The following is a 26,783-nucleotide window of genomic DNA, read 5'->3' on the forward strand; positions in this document are numbered from 1 at the left end:
AACATATGCGTAAAGTCGAACCCGAACACATCCAACTCGGGCAAACCGAATTATCCCTTATATCAAACTATTTTCGAACACGACAATGTTTTAACGTCAATCTATAGCAAAGTTATGGCTATATCGCACAAAAATGGCCGGAACACTTGTTATAATCGAATATCGGGAAGGAAGTGCGATGTGCCTCTAGGTAGTGGGCTTTCTGTCAACAACGAAGGCCTAATTAGACGTACGCACCGCCGCTTCTAGACGACAGTGGAAAATCACGGCGCCAACCGTTCCCGTCGCTGTTTACAACAACCATTGCTGTTTACAGCGATACCATAATTTCTCGCTTAGAACCAGGGCCCGCATACTACCGACATCCCCAACCACAAACCGTGGAAAAATAAAAATAAAGAAATAGTATGTTCGCATTAAGCCGTAAGCCGCAATCCTTGCGTTATCATGAGCAGTTTCGCGAAGCCAACATGCACATCGAAGTTCGCCTCGAAATTACGATGAATTCATTGAAACTTTAAATGGAATTGTACAATATATCGAACTAATTCCAGTTTTTTAGCCAATTCGATATATGCGGGTTCGACTGTATAAAAGATTTCGAAAGAAAGCTTTGTGAACAATAATCCGCCCCTGTCGATTGGGCGTGCCAGACAGGCTGAAACAGGACACGAAGCTCATGGGCGCGTCAAGCGTATGTCTTAGTGATTCTAGTATATCAATGCCACTTGCTGAGAATGCGGCATAAATATGCACTGAACGTAGGATGCGGTAGCCACGACGTAGGGACGTAACCTAACGGCTATTTATTAGCCATGTTTCACTTAAAAATAGGATTTCCGTTCGAATCGTATGCCACCACTTGTTCGGCTATTGGAATTTGTCCGAACAATTCCCGCTTCCACCACTTATTCTGACATGTTCAATAATCAAATATTCGAATACGCAGCTTTCGAATGTAATGCACATCGAATAAGGAAAATATTCGATCCCTGTTGAAATTCTCAATATTTGCACACCCCTAGTGATTACTTAGGAAATATTTGTGATTACTTTCAAGAGACGTTATGGTTTCAATGTAGACGCTACGTGTTTTTGCTGTTTTGAGCTTACATATCTTCTGGATTTGTCGCACGGTGTTCCATCAATGAGAAGCATCGGCCAGTGAGAATCTGAAGCCTGGAACTCCGCCCCTCGTACAAAGCACTGTGCCATACAGTTCACTATTCCAAGGCTCTGAAATACACAATGCCAAAAGTATCAAGTACAAATAACATAGGAGCATGGTGCGCCCTCTACCTTAACTAAACTATGGAAACATCAGTTTATTTCGCAGCTTTTTCAACGACTGCCAGATGGTATAGTTTTTATTTGCAAAAAAATGCGGCGCAATGTTCTAGGCCACGCAATTTTTTCACTCAGGCCCCGCAATATTTCACACAATGAGCGGTCGAAAAACTGCAACCTTCTATGAGGGGTACACACGGAATTGGCTTCAGCCAATTGTCTCAATTGCTTAAAGAAATTGGGAAGGTCGGGTTGATCCGCTGGCTTCGCAGAGCATTCGTGACAGTTGTGCTTCTCACAGTGTTCTGAAGCTATCTGCTCTAATCATTCCATCGGCAACGGCTCAGACTGCCGCGCGTTGGTTTACTTCATGCAGGTGCTTCTTGTCCTGGTTGTTCTGCGTACCAGAGCCAAGACGATGAGTGGGCTAAAACACCTGCTGCTGAAGAAAAACCAACGCGGCTTGCAAGCTCACTGAACGAAAGGTCAATGGGGCGAAACGCGTCTCTCTGATGACAGTCAAATGTTGGCCTCCGAAACGCTAACATAAAAGCCCGCCTTCCTGGCAGTAGATCTACACAGTTGTAATCTCCTGGGTGTCCGGACATGAAATTATACTATGAAACGTAGCTCTGCGCTGGCTTGCGGCCCCTATCAAAGCATAATGTCGCATAAATTAGCTGCCCTAGCAGCAGGTAAAAAGAAAGAATACACGTACCTCCATGAAGTAGGTAGTTTTAAGAGTAGGATATGTCATTTTACATTGCTTGGTTCGACCAAGTGTGTCTCCGGGAATTCTCGATGTATTGTATTTTCTTTTAATGCGACTTTTTGTCGTTATTGTATGCAAACAGGTTATATCTTTTGACCTGAAATGCACATAACGCACCGTCAAATGTTAATTTTTCAGAAATTTTGCTGGCAACTCTTTGTCATGTACACCAGACTTCGTACAGGTGGGTGCGGCAAGAAGAGCTTGCAAAGCCTCCCGGCAGTCTTCTCGGTTCATTAAGTGCGCTGCTGAGCTGGCAGCGTACTTAATCATGAAAGAATGTAAGGTATGCAGGCGCGGGCACAAGACAAGACAACCATGCGTGCGCATTAAGTTCGTTGTATCCTTAGATATTATTTCCACGTTCTGCCTTTCCATGTAACTCAATATATTAGCAGTCTGAAATGAGTTAAAACTGCGCAGTTAGATGCGCTCGTTCTATATACTTCTACATGTGTTACACCATCGGCGCAGTTTAAACTGAGTTTAAATGTCGCACCAACTAACCCCCCAAAGGCAGTATACTTTAGTAGGTCACACGGAAAGAGCATGGAAGCTAAACGGTGCTTTTTTTTCTTGCCAGTTATTGTCCAAATTACTTTTCATTGTGTTATGTTAGAAAGAAGAGAAAATAACAGATGCGTACTTGAATAAATGTTGGAATGTGACCAATAAATTCGCCCGTTAAAGCATCGCCGTGGCATGCTCGAGAGATGAGCGAATACCAACGGCGTAGGTCCCCATCTAGGAACCACGTGTACAAAGTAATACTGTTAGGTGATCACATACAGACGAGCAAGACATATTTGCAATATATTCACATTGTGGCCAAGCGTTGACAAGATGACCAAGCGTGCTCCCGTCTCCAAAAATAACGTTGAGTTCCTGCAAGCTGTTGTTTGTCCTTAAGTTGAGCCCTCTCCTGTTAAAGCACCGCATGGACGCTTTCTACGATGTGGCTGAGCGGTGGGGTTTAAGGCAGGACACATGGATGACGTTTGTAGACGGCGAAGCAGAGACATGGGAAAGCTCGTGTGTGGCTATCTCGTAGGTTACGTCAGTTACTTGGCGTAACGCAAGGTAGGGTGCTGAGTACAATTCTATAATAATATCGGAGGTTTTATGTTCCAAACCCACGATGTGATATGAGAGACGCCGTAGTGGAAGGCTCCGGAAATTTCGACCTTCTGGGGTTCTTGAACGTGCACTGACATCGCACAGTACACGGGCCTCAAGCATTTCGTCGCGATCAAAATGCTACAGCCGCGGCCGGGATAGAACCAGCGACCTTCGGCTGAACAGCCGAGCACTGCTCTAACGGGGCGGACAGGGTCCTCAGTCCCGGGAATGTAATTTTACCGGAAGAAGAGCCCAAAGCTTCCATCTAATTGTGCAAAAGCTTAAAGGCAACGTGGGTTGGGGTCTCGCGATGCTAGAAGGTAATTACAAGGAACTTTACGTGATTTTTACGCTCTTGGTTTTAAAAGGTTATATGGTTTTAAAAGAAAATGTTGGGTCACCTATAAACAAGCGATAAAAGAAGGAATAACGAGATGTATCTTGGCGAGAGAAATTAGATGCAACTGTAATAAAGTGCAGCGTAACGTCTGAACCTTCATGGCAGCTAGAAACATACATAGAGAACATACGTGTACCAATTGGTGTCCGATTCAGTCATTCAGTCAGGCCGTGGGTTTATTGCTACTAATCGGTAGTCATCTTATGCTTTGCCGTGAAGATGTGAGGAAAGTGATCAATAATTTTCTAGAGAATATAGCGACCGCGTTATGTAGCATTGCTACAGTTCGCATTCGAATTTTCAAGGCCCAGCGAGCAAGGCGGGCGGATGGGTCTTTTAACGTTGAAAGCCAGCACAGCGCGTGGTGGTCAGTCACGACGCCAAGATAACGGCCATTTAATATGGGCGAAACTTGCCAGGCGCCCACACAATGGCCAAACACTCCTTTTCTGTGACGCTGTAGTTACTTGGTGAGCGTGCGACTTGCGTATGCCACGACGTATTCTGTGTGGCCAGGTTGACGCTGTGCAAGCACAGCACCCAGGCCTACATCGCTGGCGTCGGTATGGACCTCAGTTGGAGCTTGAGGGTCAAATGGCGAAGAATGGGTGGCGTCGTGAGAAGCCGTCGCAAGATGGTGAAAGCCTCGTCGCAGGCAGGGGAGCACGATGAAAGATCTTTAGTGTCGCCCAGGAGTTGTGTGAGAGGCGATATAATTGACGCAAAGTTTTCAACAAATCGCCGGAAATAAGAACATAGGCCAATGAAACTGCGAAGTTCTTTGATGCTAGTAGGTTTAGGAAACGCAGTAACAGCGCGCAATTTCTCGGGATCCGGGAAGATGCCGTCCTTCGACACAACGTGGCCTACAATGGTAAGTTGACGCATGGCAAATTGACATTTTTTAAGGTTTAATTGCAAACCCGCGTTGGTCAAGCAACAAAGGACGTGCTGAAGGCGAAGCGAGTGTGTTGTGAAGTCAGGCGCGAAGACCACGATGTCATCGAGGTAGCATAGGCAGATCTTCCACTTGAGGCCATGCAGAACGTTGTCCATCATTCATTCGAACGTAGCAGGCGCGTTGAAAAGTCTGAAAGGCATGAGCGTGAATTCATACAAGCCGTCTGGCGTGACAAAAGCGGTTTTGGGGCAAACGGCCTCCGTCATCGGCACCTGCCAGTAGCCTGACCGCAAGTCTAGCGAGGAAAAGAGCTCGGCATCCTGTAAAGAGTCCAGAACATCCTCAGTCCGCGCCAGTGGGTAGACATCCTTCAGCGTGATCTTGTTCAGCCGCCGGACATCGACACAGAAGCAGAGGGAACAGTCTTTCTTTATGACAAGTACCATCGGTGACGCCCATGGGCTCTGTGAATGCCGAATGACACTTCGGCAGAGCGCGTCGTCCAAGTGGTCGGCGATGACACGGCGTTCTGTAGCGGACACGCGATATGGACGTTGCCGCAGCGGTGAGTGAGAACCAGTGTCGACGTAGTGTTGAACTGCCAAGGCACGACCTAGCGATGTTTGTGCAACGTCGAAAGAAAGGCGGTATAGTTGAAAGATGGTAAAGAGCTCTGATCGCTGTGCAGGTGTCAAATCTTCGGCGATGAATGGTCGGAATACATCTGTAGATGCTGGGTCAGGCGTGGAGAGGACACCCAGTTGATAGACGGCCGTCGAAGGCACCTCATTGGGGACGGAGATGATTCGTGTGGAGTTGACCATCTCGACGTGGCCAAGGCACTCCTGACAAAGCAATGATAGCGGCGATGAATGATGGTTGTAAATTGGCATTGTGGCGAAACCTGCGACAAGGTCAAGAGCTGCAAAGGGCAACGGAAGGGCTCTTCGGGTAACGAAGATTTGAGAGGGCGTGAAGAAGACTGTCCCGTCGGATATGGCGCTGCACGAGACTAGTACGGCTGCCGAAGAGTACGGAGGGATGTAGGTGTCGTCTTTGACGACAAGTTTGGCGGAAGATTGGTGCTCGACGGAGGGTGGCTCATTGAGTGAGCAGAATCCGACTTCAGCACGAGCACAATCGATCACGGCGTTGTGACGCGACAGAAAGTCCCATCCTAAGATAATCGCATGGGAGCCCGATGAAAGCACGATGAGCTCTATTGTGTACAGAACGTCCTGAATGGTCACACGCGCTATACAGACTGCGGCCGGTTGAATGGATTGATTATTGGCTGTACGAAGCGACAATTCGGAGAGAGGCGTCGTTCCTTTATCAAGTGAGCCGCAAAATCCAGCATCAATAACAGAAGCAGCAGCGCCGGTATCTATAAGAGCGACTGTAGCGACATCTTCGACAGACACATCAATAACATTTGTAGGTGAAGAATGAGCACTTGGACAGACAGACAGACAGACAGACAGACAGACAGACAGACAGACAGACAGACAGACAGACAGACCAAATCATCTCGATTTCAAATTCAACAAAGCGAATGTGCTCCTCAATGTTGACACTGAACACGGGGTAAGATCAAGCCTCAATTGAAAGACCGACGAGCAGCCATCACCGAGCGCTGTGAAGCGGAGCAAGGTGACCCCACTTCCTCCTGATGAGGTGTGATACGACCAGGTTGTACACTTTCCGCAGCATGAAAAGCTCACATCTTAAATGAAGTGCCGCCACCCAGGATGCGCTCGCAAATCAACAGTGACATACTTGAAGTACGATGTATTTCCAAGTTCGTAGAACCGCCCCTGCTTCCTCAAATTTCACTCTCGTAGCGACCCAGAGTACCCAAATGTGTACCATCAAAATTTGATAGAACCGCTTAATTTTCCGGGTTCGCAATTTTTCTCCATTTGTTTCCATGGGCATAAAGGCAAATAAAAGTTTCACGAAAGTTTGTTTCGTTATTGCATTCTTGGTACTGAGGAGAATATATATATATATATACATATATATATATATATATATATATATATATATCTTGGAGCTCTGGTCTGTTCGCGACCCTGTTTTCTTTTTCCTCAATTTTTTTACTTTTCTACATTTTTTTACTGTTTCTTTAAAACATTTTTATGTAATTTATTTCTCTCGCTCCCGGCTCGGAGGATGATGATGTAAAAAGCACATCGAAGCCTCGTATATTTCGTCTTGATGGGGATCGCTATGCGATCGTAACGTCGATAAACAGTTTTTTTTAGAAAGAAGCGTATACCTATTTGCTATATATATATATATATATATATATATATATATATATATATATATCGGCGCTTTAACCGTTTCTTCCATCTATCTATATATCTATGCATCTAGCTGTATACGACTGCGAAGAGAAAAGAGCTTGTCTTACGCTAAGGCGGATGTGCTACTTGCACCAGAGAACTTCTAAAGGATAATAAACTCTATATTTACGGGGCGCAGTTGAGCATGGTAGCATTCGAATTTTCTTGGTAGTGCAGTTAATAGACAGCGCACTTTGGAACTGCCGCAGAACGCCCTTCAAGAGCAAGTAGGCGCAAAAAATTGGGGGACGCTTAAGCTTGGCCTTTAAGAGTTGAACGCGATAGCAATATCCTGGCCCTATATAGTGCGCACTTCGAACACTACGAGTGTTTTCCAGAATGCGCGCAATAAGATGTGTGCCTTATGTAATGGGTAGCATGCTTTAAACCAGGAGCAATTATGCGCGAGAACCTTCTTCGAAGCTGCGATGCACCCACTACGGGGTCTTAAGGGAATACGCGCAGTAATGTGTGTGCTTTTTGTAATGAGTGGCTGTCTTTAAACCACCAAGTCGTTATGATATTGACGTGGTGTGACGATCGATGGCAATGTACGCTTGTACCACGCAATATTACTGCAATATTGCATCTCGTACTGTGACACCGGTATACAGGACGCGTATTTTTGGGAAGCATCAAAGTTACTTTCAGTGGATCTCCAAGCAGAGGCGTGGCTGTGTGGTAGAACACCTGCTTGCCACGCAGACGGCCTGGGTTCAATGCTCACTCGGACCCAACATTTTTATTATTTATTTTATTTGCAGCTTTTTCGATTTTTCGGTCACGGACAAGATGATTTTTCGCTCACAACCAACGGTGCCGACGCCGACGGCGGAATTTCTGTGATACGAGCTCTTTAACGCTATCGCGTTAATATTTAGAGTTGTTATAGACGTGTCGCAGGGAAAATATGTGGAGCGTCTGTGTTGTCATTACTGGCATTGCAATATGCTCTCATAAAGCCAAACAAGCATATCCTTCACCTGTTCCACGTGGTCTCTCTCCTTCATCTCCGATTCATCGTGGGTACTAGAACAGTTGATTTCGTTTAATTTCATATATTAAAAAGTTAAAGGCACGGATGACCTTTAAAGTTGTCAGGTCAATGTTTAAGGTGTAACCTTAAATGTTCAGGTTCAAGGTTAAGGTTAAAATATAAGATTAACTGAAATCATCTGCTCTTGCACTCGAAAGCTGCACTGGAAAGCTGATTTCACAAACATTGCGGTATTTAAATAATCGAAAGTGCATAGGGTACGAAAGAACGCGTGCGAAGCGATGCAGTAAGGAATAAGCATTTCGCACCTACCATGCCACCAGCGACATCGAATAATCGCAGCATGACGAAAACTTCATGCTGTTGGCGTTTTCTTCAATATAACTCATCAAGTTTCCTGTCTCCCAGGGACACCTAGCAGAATCTGCCTTGATGCCTTTTATGTGAGCATCTACTGTTGTGCCATCATGTGAGCATCCCAAACTGCGAAGAAAGTGGGAGATTAGAAGTGTCCTTGAAATTTCCATTGCATTTTGCTTTGAAAAGATCAATTTTATTACGGTACGTAACCTATTTCTCACGGCTACATTTTTCCTGGCAGGCCTTCATGCGTCGGAACAAAAGGCTCGGCTACACAATGCAATGTTATCATTGGTCTACTGTAGACAAGCCTGCAACAGTTTATGATGACTGCTAAGTCGAAAGCTTATGCATTACCACAACGAATAACGAAGAAAGGAACAAGCAGAAACAAGATGGAGGTTAGCAAATTCTTAGACCGGCTAGCCACCCTGTGCTGATGGAAGGCGTAAGGGGATTAAAAGTCGATAGAAAACAGATAAGTTCCTTCTTGCTATATACTGGAGCCTTCGAAATAATTTTTTGAGATGATATTACGTATGCATTGTTCCCTGGAGAAATCAATTCTCGGACGTTTACTGATTATATCACTGTGTGCGTTGGACCTTGCGCCTAACACAAGGCTTTGCTCAAAACAATTAAACAAATTATTTAGAAGAATTAGTACCTTATGTCACCGATGTTTACTTCCATAGGCTCAATATACAGATCGAAAATCTTGTGTCGCATTTGTCGCATTGCGCTACGATCCAAGCTCCTTGTACTAACCGAGGGTCCCGTTTTCAGTGTTTATACTCATCGGCCCTCATCTGTGCACAAGTATTTTGTAACTGATCCTTATACAACCAATAAACTAAGCCTGAAACTGAAACCATTGCAGCAGATATGTCCTTCAATTATTTCTTATCGAATGTACTATGTATACGTCCCTTATCAGTGTACAAAACATTAAACGTCAATTTCGAGTAGTCCTGACACCCTCTAGTTCATCGTACCGTTTCCCAAGATATTAATAATAGTAAGAGCTTCAATCATATTTGAGCCGTCCGCTGTACATCCAAGCTGATTTTAGATTAATCCCTGCGACTGATTCGCGAGCTTCGTAAGCACCTCCTGCGAAGTTATCCTCACAATTCATCAAACAAGAAGTGCACGCATTGAAACATTTATTTTTTTTCTTTTCATGCTATGAAACACATTTGAGGGAGATGAAATAAAATTTCAGATAGCCGAAAGTGATATACTTTATGGTAGTCAATACAAATACTGGACCTCAGAAATAGTCTTCAAGTGTCCTTTCCTAGACTGGTGAAACTCTATATAAAAATGTATATTGGCATTGAAGCTACAAAGTATTTCTACGTTTTGCTAGAATGCATGCCGTGGAAGATTTGAAGGTGCGCTTGTGAAACAGTAATATTCAAGGAGTTCTGCTGCCACGAAAAGTGGAACTAGGCCATCATTTCAATCAGTGCTCAAGAAATTATACAGCCATATAAACCACAATTCTGTTTTCGTCAATCAGCTTCCCATAAAACATAGTTGAGCAATTAATACTTACGTGTGTCCTAGTTCGTGGGCGATTATTCTTATGCCAATAAATGTATTAGCTCTATCTTCTCCAAGGCCAACTCTCGTTTTTAGGCACACTGATCCAACAAATGCAAAGCCTGTTGCAGCATGGGAAGGGAAATTCATTTGTGTGAAGTTAGATTGAAAACGTTCATTTTTCAATGACTACATTTTCTGATAACCTTATATATGATAAAACATGCAACTTTAAAGCAGCAAAAGGGGTTGTCAACATATTGTCTAGAAAATATATGTATTTTTTTTACCTCCGTAGAGGGAGGAGCATTCAATCCAAGCAGGCTTTGCTGGAAAATGATACGGAGGCGCACTTGTGATGTTCCTGCAACCTGACATCTCAGTAGCACCCAAGCGAAGCAAGCTTTGCGGGTGAACATGTAACCATTCCAAAAATTCGGAATAACCAAAAAGCGAAAAACTGAATAGTTAAAATTACTTGCCTTGAGGCAAACTAAGCTAAAATTATACCGGCGACTTCGTGCTCCAGAGCAGCATGCTGCTTTGCCTAGTTCGACCGTAAAAATTTGCTTTTTATAATGTAATACGTAGCATCACGTTGCTTACCTTGTAATGCTGTTTCAACTCTGGAACCTTCAACCGCCGCCATATCATACCTGAAATTGAGTATATTCATGTTGTAATTTGTTCCATAATATGCTGTACAAATGCGTTTATATAAATTGGGCATTACAGGGATAATAATAGCAATTCTTTATTAGTCCACAAAGCTAGATCTGCATTAAGAAATAGGTTTACAGTGATCGGCTTCCCACTGGATTCTGCTGTCTTTGCCAGATTCACATGTAAGATGCCAGAAGAAACACAAACACTCCTACGACACACAGGCAGAAGCGAGTTCAGACACACATAGCTACGAGCTGGATGCGCTAACCACCAAGCTGCTGCGCAGCTCTCAGCGTGAAAACAATTTTTAAACGCTACTATTGAGGGTAGACTTGTGGTAAGCCAGACGAGACAACGGTGCAGCTGAAAAGAAGTTTTTTTTTTCTGCCATACAATATCACATTACACAAACTTTCTGCATTACATGTCATAATTTTCTACTTTTTTATGTTACATCAACGCGGAAGAGTTGCTGAGAACTGGAACAGCCACTCTCGTCAGATGGCAGCAATCGCAAAATTTACCGATTAGTGATACGGATGCGCGTGTATGTCCTCGTGTTAAATCTATTCCGTACCCTGTGAATGGTGCCCACAGTTTTTTTGAATTTTTTCTTGCATTAACGAGTTTTTTCAAGATCATTGGGCCAGCATAACACACTTCGGTTCATTTGAGTGCCTGGTATAAGACAGACATAAAATCACGCGAAATTACAAGTTCACATAAACAGGAGATGTTTCATGGAATAACATGACTTACAAATTATCTATCTTTAAAAAGGAGCCATCCTTTTCTGTACTAATAATGCAATTGCAGTATACTTCCCAAAACTGAATAGTTTTACGCTAGCCGTACTGAGGTAACCTTGTCGCAAACGAGCGCTTAAGCCGCCTTCAAAAACCTGTCAAAGGACGGCGCCAACCGGGCACGCGCCGAGATTTAAGGTGCCAGCAAATCCCGGCCGCGGCGGCTGCATTTTCGATGGAGGCAAAAATATTTTAGGCACGTGTACTTAGACTTAGGTGCACGGAAAAAGAACCCCAGGTGGTCGAAATTTCCGGAGCCCTCCACTACGGCGTCTCTCATAATATTATCGTGGTTTTGGGACGTTAAACCCCAGATATTATTAAGGTGCCAGCAACGGTCCGTTCTCCAAAGACCTACCCCCCCGCACGCGCCGGGCAACGCACCCGCTCACACCAGCCGACACCTTCGAGAAAAAACATTATGCAGTTGCACTCAACGTGAAAGATCTAGCAAGTTATGCTTAAGGCTCGGGCAAGTTGGTTCATGGTTGAAAAAAAAAGGGGAAGCAGCGCTGAATTTTAGACGAACGCAAAGCAAGGCAGACGATTACAGGCGCTGTCTCGTCTGTCAGAGAGCGCCTGTCATCGTCTGTCTTCTTTGTGTTCGTCTAAAATTCAACGCTGTTTTCCCTTCTCTGTAGAAAATGCGGAGCAGTGATTATTTGCCCGTCTTTCAGCGACGAACTCAAGAAGCCTGTGTTGAGGGGCGTGTCGGAAATACATTATTTGGTCAACTTGAACTGCGCTTGGGACGAAAGACTGTAGTGGAAGAAGACAGGACGAACGCAGCCTGTACTCCTGTGCTTCGCTGAAGGATCTGCGTTCCGTCAGCGACGCTAGCGTTCACGGACAAGCGCGCCCTGGCGTTCCAACCGTGCAGTCTGCTAGGCCTCTGTGGCCGGGTGGAAAAGATTAATTTGTGATGCCCTCCCCCCTCCGCCTTTGCCTCTTACTCTGTCACATCACTGTTCCGCATCCTCGCTTCCCTTTCCCGCATCCTTACTATATCATACTATACATGGCTATGGCAATAATGCTCATGAACTACACCACGATGTAGTACTGCAGTGGCTGCCCGCTCACTGTGGCATCGAAGGGAATGTTCGAGCTGACTCCGCCGCCAGAGCTGCGCTTGACACGGCATCTGAGAAAATCGAAATTGCTTTTTCAAGAAAAGACGCTGCGATTTTGGTATCTGCGTTCGCGCGGAATCTGCAGAGAACAATATGGAGCGATGCAAATAACCAGAACGGACCGCTGCACAGAATAAACCCGACGTGTAGCTTTCATATGCCACAGGGACTAACCAGACAAGATGAAACTTGCATTCACCGGCTGAGACTCGACGTTGCCTACACGAAATACTTCAAGCACAAGATCAGACAGTCGGACACACCCACGTGCACCACATCTAACACTCGGGAAGACCTAAAGCATGTACTCTGCGACTGTTCCCATTACGATGCCGAACGACAGATTCTGAAGGCAGCACTTCATTTGCAACGCGGCTCGAGCTTGGAGCTGCGGCACCTTCTCGGCCCGTGGCAAGACAGCAGTTGTGCGATGCGAAGCACAAAAGCGCTGTTGGTGTTCTTGAGGAACACTCAGCTTAACCAAAGCTTGTGAGGGACTCTTTTTATGTATATATGTGTGTTTGTGACTGTATGTACTATTTGTGTTTATATGGCATATATGTGATCATTGTATATACCATAATCACCCGACACCTTCGGTAGCAAGCTAGGTGACAACCAGGCTAACCTCTCCGGGCATTTCATTAAATAATCTTATCTCTCTCTTACATGGCTATGCTATGGACGGTTTTGTTTGCGTCACGCCATAAATATCTACGCTATGCTCTACACTCTCCCTTTTTCCTTTTCTTCCTACACACCCTCACTTACCTTTACCACCCCCTTGCTATAATTAGCTATGCTATACATGGTTTTGCCTGCGTGGCGCCAAGCGACGACATCAGATGACAGCGTATGATGACTGCATACTCCCTTCCTCCTTTCCTATATTCCTCGCCTTCACTTCCCTTTCCCACCCCCTTGCAATAGGTGGCTATGCTAGAGGTGGCTATACATAATTCTGCCTGCCTAAAGTCATACATACTTACGCTGTGCTTTACGCTCTCCCCTTCGCCTTTCCCTCCACCTCACACTCACTTCCCTTTCTCACCACAGAGCTATACACGGCTATACTATATGTGGTCCTGCCTGCCTAATGCCATACATGACTATGTTGTGCTTTACCCTTTCCCTTCCTCCTTTCCGTCCTTCTCACCCTCCCTTTCCCTTCCCGTCCACTTGCTATGCACGGCTCTATGCACAATGCTCTGCCTGTGTCACGCTATACGTGATTATGCTATGCTTTACCCTCTCACTTTCTCCATCGCATTCTCCTCACCCTCACTTCCCTTTCTATTGGATATTCTTCGAGTGAATGTATTCGCATTGCTGTTAAACCCATCCGAGTTGTGAGTTAAACAGCCAAGTGTGCATGCATGTGAGATGTTTGTATTGGCTTATTGTGAATATGCTTTTTTGTGTTATCAAGTTCTGGCTTTGACTCGGTCATTGGACCCCAACCGGCGTTCGCAGGTGCGCTAAATGGACCTACCCTTAAATTGTCGGTGCTTTTGTCGTGCGTTTCGGGAGACCGATACATCTGCCTTTGGAATTTACCAAGCGCTTGCCTCTTTTTAACGTGTTTGTGAAAGCACTAAAGGGCATATACTGAAATATTCGTTGCCAGAACGTGAAAACGATTTATTGTAATCGTGCTTATTGTTCAAAACTTTTTGAACTGGTGACTGTTTTCACAGGCAATATTTTAATAGTAGCCTGCTTGTCAATTGCAACATCTCGAAGTACGCAAATCTTATTACTTGTGCTAGTTTCATCATTTCCCGGAGCAGTTGGTATTTCACACCTTTTTAATGTTCATATGTTCAGCGTATATTGTAGTGAAATCAAATGTTCATATTGTTCAATATTACGCACATCTGAGGCGCAACATCATTACCTAGTTAATATGCAGTGTGTTCCTTTATTACAAAATCTATAGATACGTAATTCTAAAGATCCTAGTGCTCAAAGGAGCGAAACGCAATGCACAAAAAAGCCTCTTCCCAGCGATTTCACTACGACGCTATGGTGCTGCAACCTGGCAGCATATGCCGGGAGTTCCGAAGCCGATGTTCCCCGATAGCGCGAAAGATGGCGTCCATATCTCACGCAGCGCCTCCTCTGTTTTATCAATGCGAAGCGGCCGATTCAACGTAGAGGAGGCGCTGTCTGAGGCAAGGCAAGAGGTAAGTGGCCGCTAGGTGAAGTTCAACCCACTCTGCTAGACATGCCCAGACAACGCACGGAATAGATCGACGACGGAATCGCAGCGGAGAAGCGCCGTCGTGCCGACGCCCGTCGTCTGAAGCGTGCCCAGGAAACGTTCGAGCAACGAGCCCAGCGGCTAGCGAAAGATTGTGAGTCGAGGCGTGCCCGAAAGCAACAGGCTACAGACCAGTTGCGCGACGCGCGAATCGTCAGCGACCGAGAGGCTAAGCGAGCGTACCGGGCGGCAGAAAAGACGCCCGAAGCTCGTGCCGAACAGGTAACCAAGGAACGCCTGGTACAGCGGAAACACCTGGAAGCAGAAACTCCAGAAGATGGCTCCCAAAAGCGTGCGAAAGACCATGAAGTCAAGCGAGTCCGCCTTGAGACAGAGGAAACACCAGAAACGCATGCGGTGAGAACCGCCAAATAGTGGGAGGCCAAGCAAGCCTACCGGGTCTCACAAATAGTTCTTCTTTGCAAACTATCATGCTATGCAGTGCCGCGCGCGACCCAAACATTGCTGGCATGGCGCGGAAGTACGAACACATGGCATGCCAGCAGTGATAATGCGGTAAAATTAAACTGTTCAAGCAAACCCCCACTGCATTTATCATGCGAGGACGGAAATAGTTTGACAACAGCATCATGGATGGCCGCGGATGAGACAAGGACTCATGTAGTATGGCCGGCCAAAGACTATCGTCTTTCGACGACATTTCCAGCGAAGTACGCAGATACGCAGCCAATTTTTTTAGGGGCGAAGCTCCTCAGGGTGTGAGCCTGTCCCTCCTTTGTAGTATGCAGTATGTAGCCACGCATAGTGGGATGTATCCACTCCATGTGATAAAGATGACTATGACCACTGATGACCATGAAGAATAAGTGCGTTCTAGTATAGTGGAATGTACCCACTACACGTGATAACGAGGACGCTGATGACCATGAAGTATAAGCGTGTTGCAGACCACACATTCTCTTTCTGCCATGGATGAAAACAATCGTGAAGGCGCTCTCGCCCTCGAAAGGCAAAACGGCAACGTCGACAATAAATGTTCCCCTGAGCTTAACGTCATATATGAGGACCCCCGCGTTTGTGTGTCAGGTCTTTGTATGATGATCGAGTGGGCAAAATTTACGGGGATTGGCGGTTTACCAGATTGCCTCCGGAGCTTCGCCCACTCATCATTCACTTCGTGAATACGGCGTGATTTTTTTCCACTCATACTATCTTTTTTCTTCTTTTACCATACTCTTTTCACTCTCACTGCCCCTTCATTCCCCAAGCCCCCGTGAGTGTATTGGTTGAGGGGTCCTCACTTGAGAGACAGTTATCGTTCACTCCACACCCAATTTTCATTTCCATGACCTTCTTCCTTTTAAAAATCACCCCACCCCCGCTTGGTCAGCTTCCGTCATTCTCCCTTCGATCCCGTTCAGATGAGTTTTAATGTCAACGTCGGCATCATCATCGCTTCGCTTCCTTTCATATGAGTTGTGACATCAACGTCGGCGCCAGTTTCAGGAGCCCTCCAACTTCTTCCGAGATCGAGATCGCCGCGGAGCAGCAGCAGCGCAGCGCTCGCAACGTAATGATAACACACACTAAATACAAACCGCACACACTAGCGGAAACGCCGAGTGAATGTACACGGAAACTTGGTGTGCACCCCCCATGCTGCTTCGCATCCCCTCATGATTCGCTTTAGTAGGGGGCGGTGTAAGTTTTCTTTACTTTTTTGTCATAAAGTGGTATACCTCAAATAGACCCACCAAGGGCTTACATTACCATGGGCTTATAGTCGCAGAATATTGAGCATTTCTCAGCACAAAACCAAATGACATTGTGCGAAAGATTTCGGAACTATTCGGAAATACCTTGCCTGTGCAACTTCGCAGCATGCTGCGACATTCGAGAATGACTACATTCGCAAGAATTCTGTGTTTCTGATTTATTTCTGAAGTATGGTTATACATTATACAAGGATAGCACCACTCAGGCTTCTCTGGCGTTGCTACAGCCGTTGTTCTCAGCCTGCCCTCCGAGGTTTTGGCAGGTAGCGCCTGTCCTGTGTGTTGTTTACTGTGTCCTGTTTCCCTCGCGCTAAGGTTCTACATGAGTCTATACCAACTCGTCAAGTAATCTACGTTACTTCAGTTCACCGTATATTATTGCGGTACGGCGAGTGCAGCGCCTAGTGGTGGAGCTCGCTGCTGATAGTGGCACTTATGCCCGCATTACAAATGAAAAATTGTTCAGCTAATGGCGACGCCATTTACCCAAACGGATTAAGAGCACCATGTGACATGTCCACAAATGTACCAATTTCGCCTTTTGTGGCGCCTTCTCTGAGCTAGCGCAACATACTTCCTTTCTGTACGTGAAAAAAAACACACCCAAACGCTTCCACTATCAGGCTCGCTGGGGTTGGTCATATGTGTAAATCTGGCACCTGAATTTACCAGATATAGCACTCATTGTGAAAACTGATGTGAAATTATAGGAACAGTGATACTTAAAGCATGTGACATTCCAAACACACACACGGCACACGGTTTTGTCTTGTGCTGACGGAAACAGCTAACTGACGTTCCGACTTGGGACATCTTTCTTCTACTGACGACAAAATGGCGCCAAGACACTTCTAGGGACGCCACTTTCCCCACTCCTGCTCTTCTCGGTAATATGCCGATAGTCCAGCACGTGCCCGCATTTTAGGCGCCTGAAAGTGTGGTATGAAGCGGACTAAGCACGAAGCTGTATAGAAATAAAAAAAAACATATATGCAGTTGCACTCAACGTGAAAGCTGTAGAAAGTGCTGAGGAGCAAGCGTGCGCTCGCGTTCCAAACGCGCAGCCTCCCTTCCATCGTCCTTACCATTACGTTGCTCCTGCTTACATCCGCTTTTCTTTCCCGCCCCCTTGCGGTATTATACTATGCATAGCTATGCTATACATGGTTTTGCCCACGTGAGGCCATACATGGCTACTCTATGCCTCACCCTTTCTCCTCCTTCTTTCCCTCCTCCTCACCCTCACATCACTCCTCACCACCACTTCCCTATCCTGCCCCCTTATATACTATACTATGCATGACTATGCATGCATGGTTTTCGCCTGCCTGAGGCCAAGCGACATGAGACTTTATACGACAGCACGGGCGCCTAGCGCTCCCTGCACTTAAAACACGTGCTTGGAATGGGGAGTAATGCTGTACGCTTGGTGGCAGCTTGTCAAATAATAAAATACTGTTGTCACTGAAAACCGCTGTTTGGGCTCCTCCACACATGCTAAGTGAAATGTTCTGAACCTGCTTTGTAAACGGGCGTCCTGTTACATAAAAAAATCGGCGATAATTGTACCTTGTCTATTCAGCTGTACTCGTCATAGGCTCTGGACAGTGTGGCGTTGCGTGCACGCAAGCGACATTTTGCTGACTTGGACATAGATTGCCCTAGCACATCTATCTACTGTAATCTCAGTAGATGTGTAGGGAGTCGCACAAACTTTATTACTGAAGATATCACTGAGAAGACTTGAGGGCCTTCGCAATCAAGATCAAAACCACATTGCGAAATAGGTATCGCAGTTTCGCGTTTCTTTGAAGAAGACCAGTATGGTTTGACAATATTGTCACGGGGTGAGTATGACAGCTGAGGCCAATCATTTTCTGAATTAGAATATTACTTGCGAAATGAACCAGTTTTACTTCATAGTCTAACTCACACTTCGTATGGTGAAGAGGCGTTACATAAAACCTTCACATCCTTCTTAATATTCAAGTGAAAAGTGGCAGCAGCAAATTCTAAGTTAGGCTCGGCTGTTAGTTGGAATTGGAAACGCTATAAACATTATGACACAACCAACGCACATTGATTTATCTCCACTATTGTGACTAAATCCTCCAAGCATCGTTCTTGAGCCATTAAGATGCCAACTGAATATTTCGCTTTTATTTGGCCGACGCTACGTATGCTATGCGCAGACGCATACACGCGCTTACCGAGAAGGAAGCATAATTAGGGATACGCAGTGCATTTTGCGGTGGAGCTGTTGGAACCTCTCTGGGTTTGCCATTCCGTCCTACGCAGATTCGCCCATCGGGCGTGGGCCACGGAAATTTGACGAGCCCAACTACTCACATCCGGCCCACTAAAAATGAAGAAGCTGCCTAGGGAAGCACAAGCTCCACGTCCTATATAATACACTAAATGCTGCCGTTATGGAAACAGAGCAAGTGGTTGTCTCGAACTAATAAACCAATAAAAGTAAAAGAAATTGAAACTGCACCGGAGACTGAAGACCAGAATGACCCGATGCAGCTTTCCAATGCTTTGAAGGTTGGGAGCCTAACAACGCTGCAGTCGAAGAGCTGCGCTTGCGTGGAGACTGAACATCGCAGGGCTTTACTTGGCCAATCAAGATGAAGCTTACTCTTTCTACCAGACAAAAAATAATGTGCACAAGACTGGCTGCCGAGTTTGCTAGGCTAAAGAGCAATCCTTGACACGATTACCAATAGGTATCACGAGGCGTTTGGCAAGGTGTCCGAAGATGAATTTACAATTACCGTTCTAAATGTGAGACCACATGGCAAGCATTATGCACACTTGGAAGTTGGAACACGATGGCGGTATAGGCTTCCAAAGCAACATCGAACGGCGCCAATGCTCTTGTCGAAACTGGGGGCTCCATGGCCACAGCACAGCAGTCCCCACTACCCCGCACGCACAGAGCTCTCGGATTGCATTGGTGGTGCGTCACATGTAACTATTGCTGACCAGCAGTGCTCTGGGCCGAATGAGGAGTGCATGCGCGCACGTGTCCTTGCCGCCGCCGCTGGCAAAACCCGGTGGCAAACCGTCTTCGCGGCTAGCGTCTGCCCCCAGTAACGCATAGCTCAGCCGCGGGAACGCCGTGCCCAAACTTGAGCTTGCGTTCCCTATACAAAGTCGGATTTCCTGTATATAACTGAGACATGTGTGCTTTGGTACTACTTAACTGGGCTTTCCCCAGCTCTGCTGGCCTTTCGTGTTTTCGATAGCCAAGCTATGCATACTGTTTTTAAATGCGAAACATTTCTCAGCGAACTTCAGGCACTATAGGCGTTTCTTATCTATCTATCTATCTATCTATCTATCTATCTATCTATCTATCTATCTATCTATCTATCTATCTATCTATCTATCTATCTATCTATCTATCTATCTATCTATCTATCTATCTATCTGTCTATCTATCTATCTATCTATCTATCTATCTATCTATCTATCTATATCTATCTATCTATCTATCATCTATCTATCTATCTATCTATCTATCTATCTATCTGCCTACGTCTGGGCGCTCTCCCGGTCGCCTTCATAGGTTTTAATGTACCAAAATTTACATAGCATATGATGAGTGTATGACGAACACGATTCACTGGTGATGACATGAATACCACAAAAGTACCAGTCGCGTACATTACGAAACACTTTCCCTCAGTCACGTGTGGCAAATACCTGCATACCAGTGTTCATGTTATGCGGGTATGTGTCACAGGTGAGGTCTCTATCAACGCAGTACCGCGAACATAACATTGAGAAGGAAAGAAAGTGATAATAATAGTAATTCTTGGGGTTTTACGTCCCAAAACCACGATATGATTATGAGAAACGTCATAGTGAAGGGCTCCGAAAATTTTGACCATCTGGTATCCCTTAACCTGCACTGACATCGCACAGTACACGGGCACCTAGCCTTTCACTCCATCGAAATGCGACCAGACGGCCGGGATAGAAACCGGCGACCTTCGCGTAAGTAACCGAGCACCGTAACCACTACACCGCAGCGGCTGACGCAAGAAAAGTTAGGGAGCGGAAGTCAGAGCACCCCTGGAAGACGCTGGGGTACCATCCACTCGTCCACATGGTCCACAACGCCGACCACGTGGATTACGCAAAAACGAGCGTCAATGCTTCGTACAATAACTCTGCCGAGAGGACCATGTCGCTCAGAATTACCGGTGACCTCAGCATTTATTTATCAAAACCCAACAACACCAGGTTCTTAGAAGGTACGAAAGACGGTTTTGGATGTGGACAGGGCATCGGAAGACTCCGGTGCCACCTCCAGGACAGAAGGCATCAGAGATCAATTCTTCGTAAAAAGCCATCCGCGGTTTCCACAGCTCTACTATACCTCGCACTTCACTACACTTAGACCATTCGTATCCGCGATCACGAACGGATCCGATAACAAGTCCTGTCCAGCTGCTGGTGCTCACTGATCACGGTAACGATGACCTTATTCAAGAAATGCCAAGAACACCTTCCTCACATGCACACAGGTTCGTGAAACGTACAACGTGCGTTCTGCGTCATAACGGATAAGTATACGCATAAGAACTGTAACGCAACTCTGACAACTGCAACTGTGACTGTAACGTACGTGCAGCGCACCTGCGCGTGCGACTCGGCTGTGTATATATCTAGGGAGACTTTTTTGAATAAAGCTTAGTTGCGAGTAGCGCCTGTCCTGGGCATCTGTGTTCCTTCATTGTCCTATTCCAATTCGCGCTATCCAGTATTCAAGAATATAAGCACTACATATCAGCCTACTGCATTTGGTGGTGGTAGCACCTATGTTGCTTGGCATTGTTAAGTCACTTTAAACAAGTTTTTATATAGTACATGGGCGATTATTCAAAATATGTGTGTGCGTATACCATTTGCACATTTCTCTACCGTGATTCCGTAACGTTTCGCTCAATATCACCTTCCTGCGCATGCTTCGCACAACATCCATCCCAACGGTACGTGGGATCTGCGAATTTTTTTGTAAGTCTTATTGATTTAGCTCGCAAGGTACAGAACTGATCACACATCAACGTCATTTGACATATTTTGTTACCTAGAAATATTACGCCGCACTACGGAATAATTTATATTATTATTTTCTTTTCAGAAGTCACTTTCTTTAGCCTAGGATAGGAAGTAGGAAAGCGTGAATTTCACACAAATCACCTTACAAGCACTGTGTACAGATGGTTCGCCAGCGAAGCTCAAGCGCACAGACCAGGTATTACAGCGAAAGACCTTAAGACCACAAGAAGGCCGTTTTTGCCTCCGTAAGTGGCCGCCGCCGCCGGTGGCTGGAGCCGCTGTTGCGAGAACTAAAAAAAAAACGAAATAAGAATAGCATATCCAGGACGGAACAGGGTTTGAACCTGGGCCCTCTGCATGGGATACGAGCATTCTATCTCAGAGCCAAGCCTGTGCTTGAAACTGCTTTGCAAGAAGACCCTATACAGGCTTCATGTCAGGAAGGAATCACATAAACATGCGTAATGTAGCGTGGTAGAACAGTAAAATAATAACCAGACGTCACACAACGCGAATTTTATAACCAGGCGTCACACAATGCGAATTGCGCAGCGAATGGGTTGTTGAATGCTTCCAACCCATTACAAAGTGCTCACACATAATCGTTCGTCGTCCTCAGCCACAGCATCAACAAAGTGCACCTAATGACTTACAGGCGAGCAGCGGGTACCCCGGTTCTCCGCAGAATGACGAAAAATGGCATAGTGGCTGTTTTCCTACTTCACAAAAAATATGATGATTTATAGCGTAGGGGGTTCCTCGCAAGTGCACTTCTATTGATTGCGAAGTAAGCACACAAGGCCCCCCCGGGATCCATTTCCTCGGGGTCTCTTTCTCTCTCACTCTTGTGTTAACATATGTAATATAGCGTGGTGGGAGAGTGAAATAACGACTGAGAGTCACGCAATGGGAATTTCTTATCTAGTCGGTCGTTTAGAGCTACCAACCCATTACACCGGGCTCAGCCACGATTATTCATCATCAGCCGTTGTATTAACAAAGTGCACATAATGCCTTACAGATATGTAGCTGATACCTCGCCTCTCTGCAGAATGGCAAATATTGACGTAGTGGGTGCTTCCCAACCTCAAACAATTATGATCTGTGGCGTAAGGGGTACCGTGCTAGTGTAATGTATTAGTAGCCCCAAGAGAGTTTATAACGGCTCTAGAAATTGGCGCTCTTCCAGTTTTCGCTGTGACTGTGGTACCCTCTCCGTGCAGGCCTGGCGTTTTTATCACGGGATTAAGTCCAATCGGTAATTAACGTCCATCCCGATTGTGGTTACACGCCTGTCCAGAAATCGTTATTCTGCTGTTTGCCGCCGCGTGTTCCCTTCTTCCTTTTTAGTGAACCACTGGTTTGTAGCGGTGCTTCTCCGATTTCTTTGGCGCATACACGCTAGGAGGCTAGAAGAACACATGACGCAGGGAATATGGTTTCACCAATGAGTATCCAGCTTGTTGGAAAGAGGGGCTCGGCGCATGAATGAGTAAATGAGAACTCACCCAGTAACGAAAAACACGATGTCGTATGGTCATACTTCTTTTACGCTCATCAACATAGTCGACTAATTTGTAGAGAGTCTTTAGACCGTCAATAAATTTCCATATTGAATACCTAGTACGTTTCCTTGACTTTCTAGAACAAAAGTACGAGAAAATGAATATAGCGAAGAATAAAACATAAATGCATAACTCCTAAAAATGCACGAAGTATCGGGCTTGGGTGCTCTTTTATATTCATGAGTGAATGAGTTGACCGAAAACAAAAAACACGCCTCCCCCACTATGAATACGTAAGCTGTCCAATCGCTTCAAAGCAATAGGATGCGACTTACGAACAAGTACGACACCCTGTATCTGATATTTGTATCAATGGATGGATGCAAACTTTGTGAAAATGCTGAGCAAGCTATCGTTTTATATAATTCAGATCTCCGTGGCAATCGTATGATTTTTTATCAAGCGAGCTCCTGTGTAAAGGAAGTTCTTTTGGGAATACACGGAGGAAACCTACAAAGTTTTATGTAAATCAGGAGAAGTAGCAGAAGCAGGCAAAGCAAAATATTGTATTAAAGGCAAAATAATAGGTCAGAAAAATATAATATCTGTCATATGCGTTTACAGCTAAAAGCAAAGCTCCGACGATGCAAAAATGATTTGGAAGGCAGTGTACTTGCTATGGGTGTTTCATCGAATGATTAAAATACTGCGGTACAGTTACCCGGACAAAACTGTAGGGCAGTTGCTGTACCAGCTACTCTACCGCAGTATTTAATTCTCCGAAACCAGCCACGTCACTTTTGCTGACGCTTTATTGAAATCTTTGTGTTGGCGGACTAACAGCGATCTACGTGATGCAATGCCGGTTAAGCAGGGGACAGCGCTATCTGTATAAACTGAACGCTTACGTTAGGAGGGAGCATTGCGCAATGCGAAACAAAGAAAGAAGGAAATAAAATATGCAGGAGGTCACGCACGCACTCCACAACCTTTGCTTGTCATCATTTCTCCAAAGGGGAAGTAGGAGGGAAAGGGCTCCTGATTTGTTTTAAAACCATAATGGAAGCACTAAATTTTGGGCGTGGGCTAGGTTGATTTTGGCACGGGTCAGCTCAATTCCTGAAACGCCCGACCAATATTTTTGAGGTAGACGAAGTGTACCTTAGTAGGCCAAGTCAGTTTTTAGAATGGCGGACGCAGTGTCGAGAATGCCCTAACCCAATTGTGTGCTTGGTCCAAGCCAGTTGTTAGCCCAGCCCAACTATAATTATCAACATTAAAATTCAACCAATGGCATCTTAAGGTCAAATGTCGGGTCAGTCATAACATGCCCCAGACATGCCCAACGCACCCTTATAATCATTGCCATACATGCCCTGCAGTGTCATTACCAATTTGGGCATTGTTTGTTCCGTTGCCATGACTGCGCATTTCCCCACTGACCCTAGCCGGAGCTTCGCGTTCTTTCCTGGCATCTTAATGATGAGTGACATCCTCACTCCTTATTAATATCTATCTATCTATCTATCTATCTATCTATCTATCTATCTATCTATCTATCTATCTATCTATCTATCTATCTATCTATCTATCTATCTATCTATCTATCTATCTATCTATCTATCTATCTATCTATCTATCTATCTATCTATCTATCTATCTATCTATCTATCTATCTACTATCTATCTATCTATCTATGTCTGTCTAATCTATATGCAGGGTGAAGTGCTTTTGTTCTAAACACAAACCGCAAAAAACAGCACAGTGAGAAATAGAACGCTACAACCAAGCCATCCAAATATCTGAAAGAATGTGACGCCTCCATTTAATTTTAGGGCAACAGTTGAGTTGCCTCCAAAAATGTCATAAATGTTGAGACTCACAACTGTTAAGTCAACCGAACGCAACCAAATTCGCATTCTGGGCCGGATACGCTACGATAGCGTAAGTTAATCTGAAAAAAAGCCATAAAAATATTCACATAATACGATTAGCTGTTTGCGACTCCTCTATTCATCATCCTAGATCTATCATACAGTCTGCCAATTCTTGTGTTTCTTACAAATATGTTGCTACGTATACTTCCTTGGATGCAGTAAAGTTATTTTGAATTTAATACTGCGATATCTACTGGGCGAATACAAGAAGATTCGCTTGCTAAGTTAAGTGCGGAAGACTTGAATCGGGATTTTCTATAAACGTGAGACTCAGCAGGCACTTGTTTTGGGGTGTATCAAAGTACCACATTATTACCGTGCATTTTTCGATAAGACAGAACTTCGTACAGAAAGAAAGATCAGGTTTAAGTTTCAGAAAGACCCATAATTTTCTGGCGCTCGACGTTTGTACAAAGCATTTGTTAGAATTTCATCACGTACATTCGACCAAAGATTAGTCCGAACAGGAAAATTGCAAAAGTCAAGATAGAAATTACTACTAGGCATTTTGTAAAAATTTCAAGTACTTAATAGGGTAAACACAGTTTAACAGCGATGAACTGTAAGTGCTACGGCTCTGGTTCACATAAAAATGTTTATATTACTGAAGGTCAGATTAGTAGAAATTAGTCAAGGTCGCATAGCGAACTGGTATAATAAGCCATGAAATGACGCTTCTTTGTATTGTTCCCATGAACTTCAACGCTGTTGGCAATAGTTTTTCACTGCACAGATGAAAAGTTATATAATTGAATTTGAATGAAGTTTACTTACGCAGTTAAATTCAATCATCATGTACACAATCATTTCCTTGCGCGTTTTGAAGCCAGCCATGAATGTGGCATCAACAACTACGCGTACCTCCGGATATACCATCTGGACATCGTATAAGCCTTGAGTAAAAATTTAGCGGCGAAAGATTTGCTTTAGTCCTAGATATATCACCATTCAGCCAAGATATTCATCTCATATTCTGAGAAGGACGCACTGTATTCTAACGAAGTTCTGGCTACGGGCTCATTGACATTTGGCACGAAATGCAAACAACAGAAAATGCGTTAAGATGTGAGAGCAAGTATAAGCGTTTCTTTCGTTATAGGTTCAAACAATAAACTCCAGTAACACAGCTGCATTCCAATAAAAATGTGACGGTGACGCATTTTCGCAAACGTAAGATCTGTGGGACAGCCTGTTTACATATTTATATTACAAGATTTGGTTAGGACTGAAATTAACCAGCATTGCGAAATAGTACATATGATTAAAACGATCCTAGCAAGAATACGGATTCTTAAAAAAAAACTAAGGCTGGACAAGGTCAACATTCTTAAAATCAAACTCCAAGTTGTTTTTCATGGAAAGGAAATTGCATTAAAAAACACGGAAGCTTCCCGTAATTTGCGTGACTTATGTTTTATCATGTTATCAAAGCAAAAGCCTTTAGATTTTCACCAGTAAATGCACGACTTTATCGGAAACTTGAATGTGGATGACGTTACTCAGCAGCACTATCTGGCTAAGCTTTTGTTTTCAAACAACAGGCATTATGCCCTTGCAGTTTTTAATAACGAGTATAGCATACAGCGTTCACACGCGAGTGTGCTTTATGAGGTTGCGCTTCGGTAGCAGATCGTGGTTGAAGTTAGACTCTGCCCTGTCCAGAGTTGAACGCCCGTGCGATATTATTCAAAATTGTGGCAGCGTTACACCGAATTGGAGCAATAGGGGTTAAGATGACGAACGGCTGCATGTAATTATGATCATTTTTTTGCCTAAGTTTTCATATTAACGAAGCGAGACATATGCCTGAGTAAATATTCCTTCATGACAATATCAATGAAAGACGATAACTTCTAAGGGATCGTTTTCTTTGTTAGACACAATAATATTGAGAACTAACAGACAATAATGCCAAGGAAGGTATAGAG

At 44.7% G+C, this 26,783-nt stretch overlaps 1 long non-coding RNA gene across 1 annotated transcript in view; it reads right to left on the minus strand.

Moving 5' to 3' along the window:
• Positions 1–1,076: 1,076 nt before the first annotated feature.
• Positions 1,077–26,783, minus strand: part of LOC125759679 (uncharacterized) — a 31,428-nt gene continuing 5,721 nt past the window's right edge. The window contains exons 2-9 of the long non-coding RNA XR_007417298.1: positions 25,630–25,748; positions 24,802–24,872; positions 22,921–23,053; positions 10,342–10,391; positions 9,749–9,857; positions 8,140–8,310; positions 2,006–2,156; positions 1,077–1,236 (exon numbers count right to left, since the gene is read on the minus strand). This is a non-coding gene — a long non-coding RNA (uncharacterized LOC125759679). The remainder of the gene's footprint in view (positions 1,237–2,005; positions 2,157–8,139; positions 8,311–9,748; positions 9,858–10,341; positions 10,392–22,920; positions 23,054–24,801; positions 24,873–25,629; positions 25,749–26,783) is intronic.

The sequence above is a fragment of the Rhipicephalus sanguineus genome, chromosome 8 (assembly GCF_013339695.2).
Source record: "Rhipicephalus sanguineus isolate Rsan-2018 chromosome 8, BIME_Rsan_1.4, whole genome shotgun sequence".
NCBI classification, from domain to species: domain Eukaryota; kingdom Metazoa; phylum Arthropoda; class Arachnida; order Ixodida; family Ixodidae; genus Rhipicephalus; species Rhipicephalus sanguineus.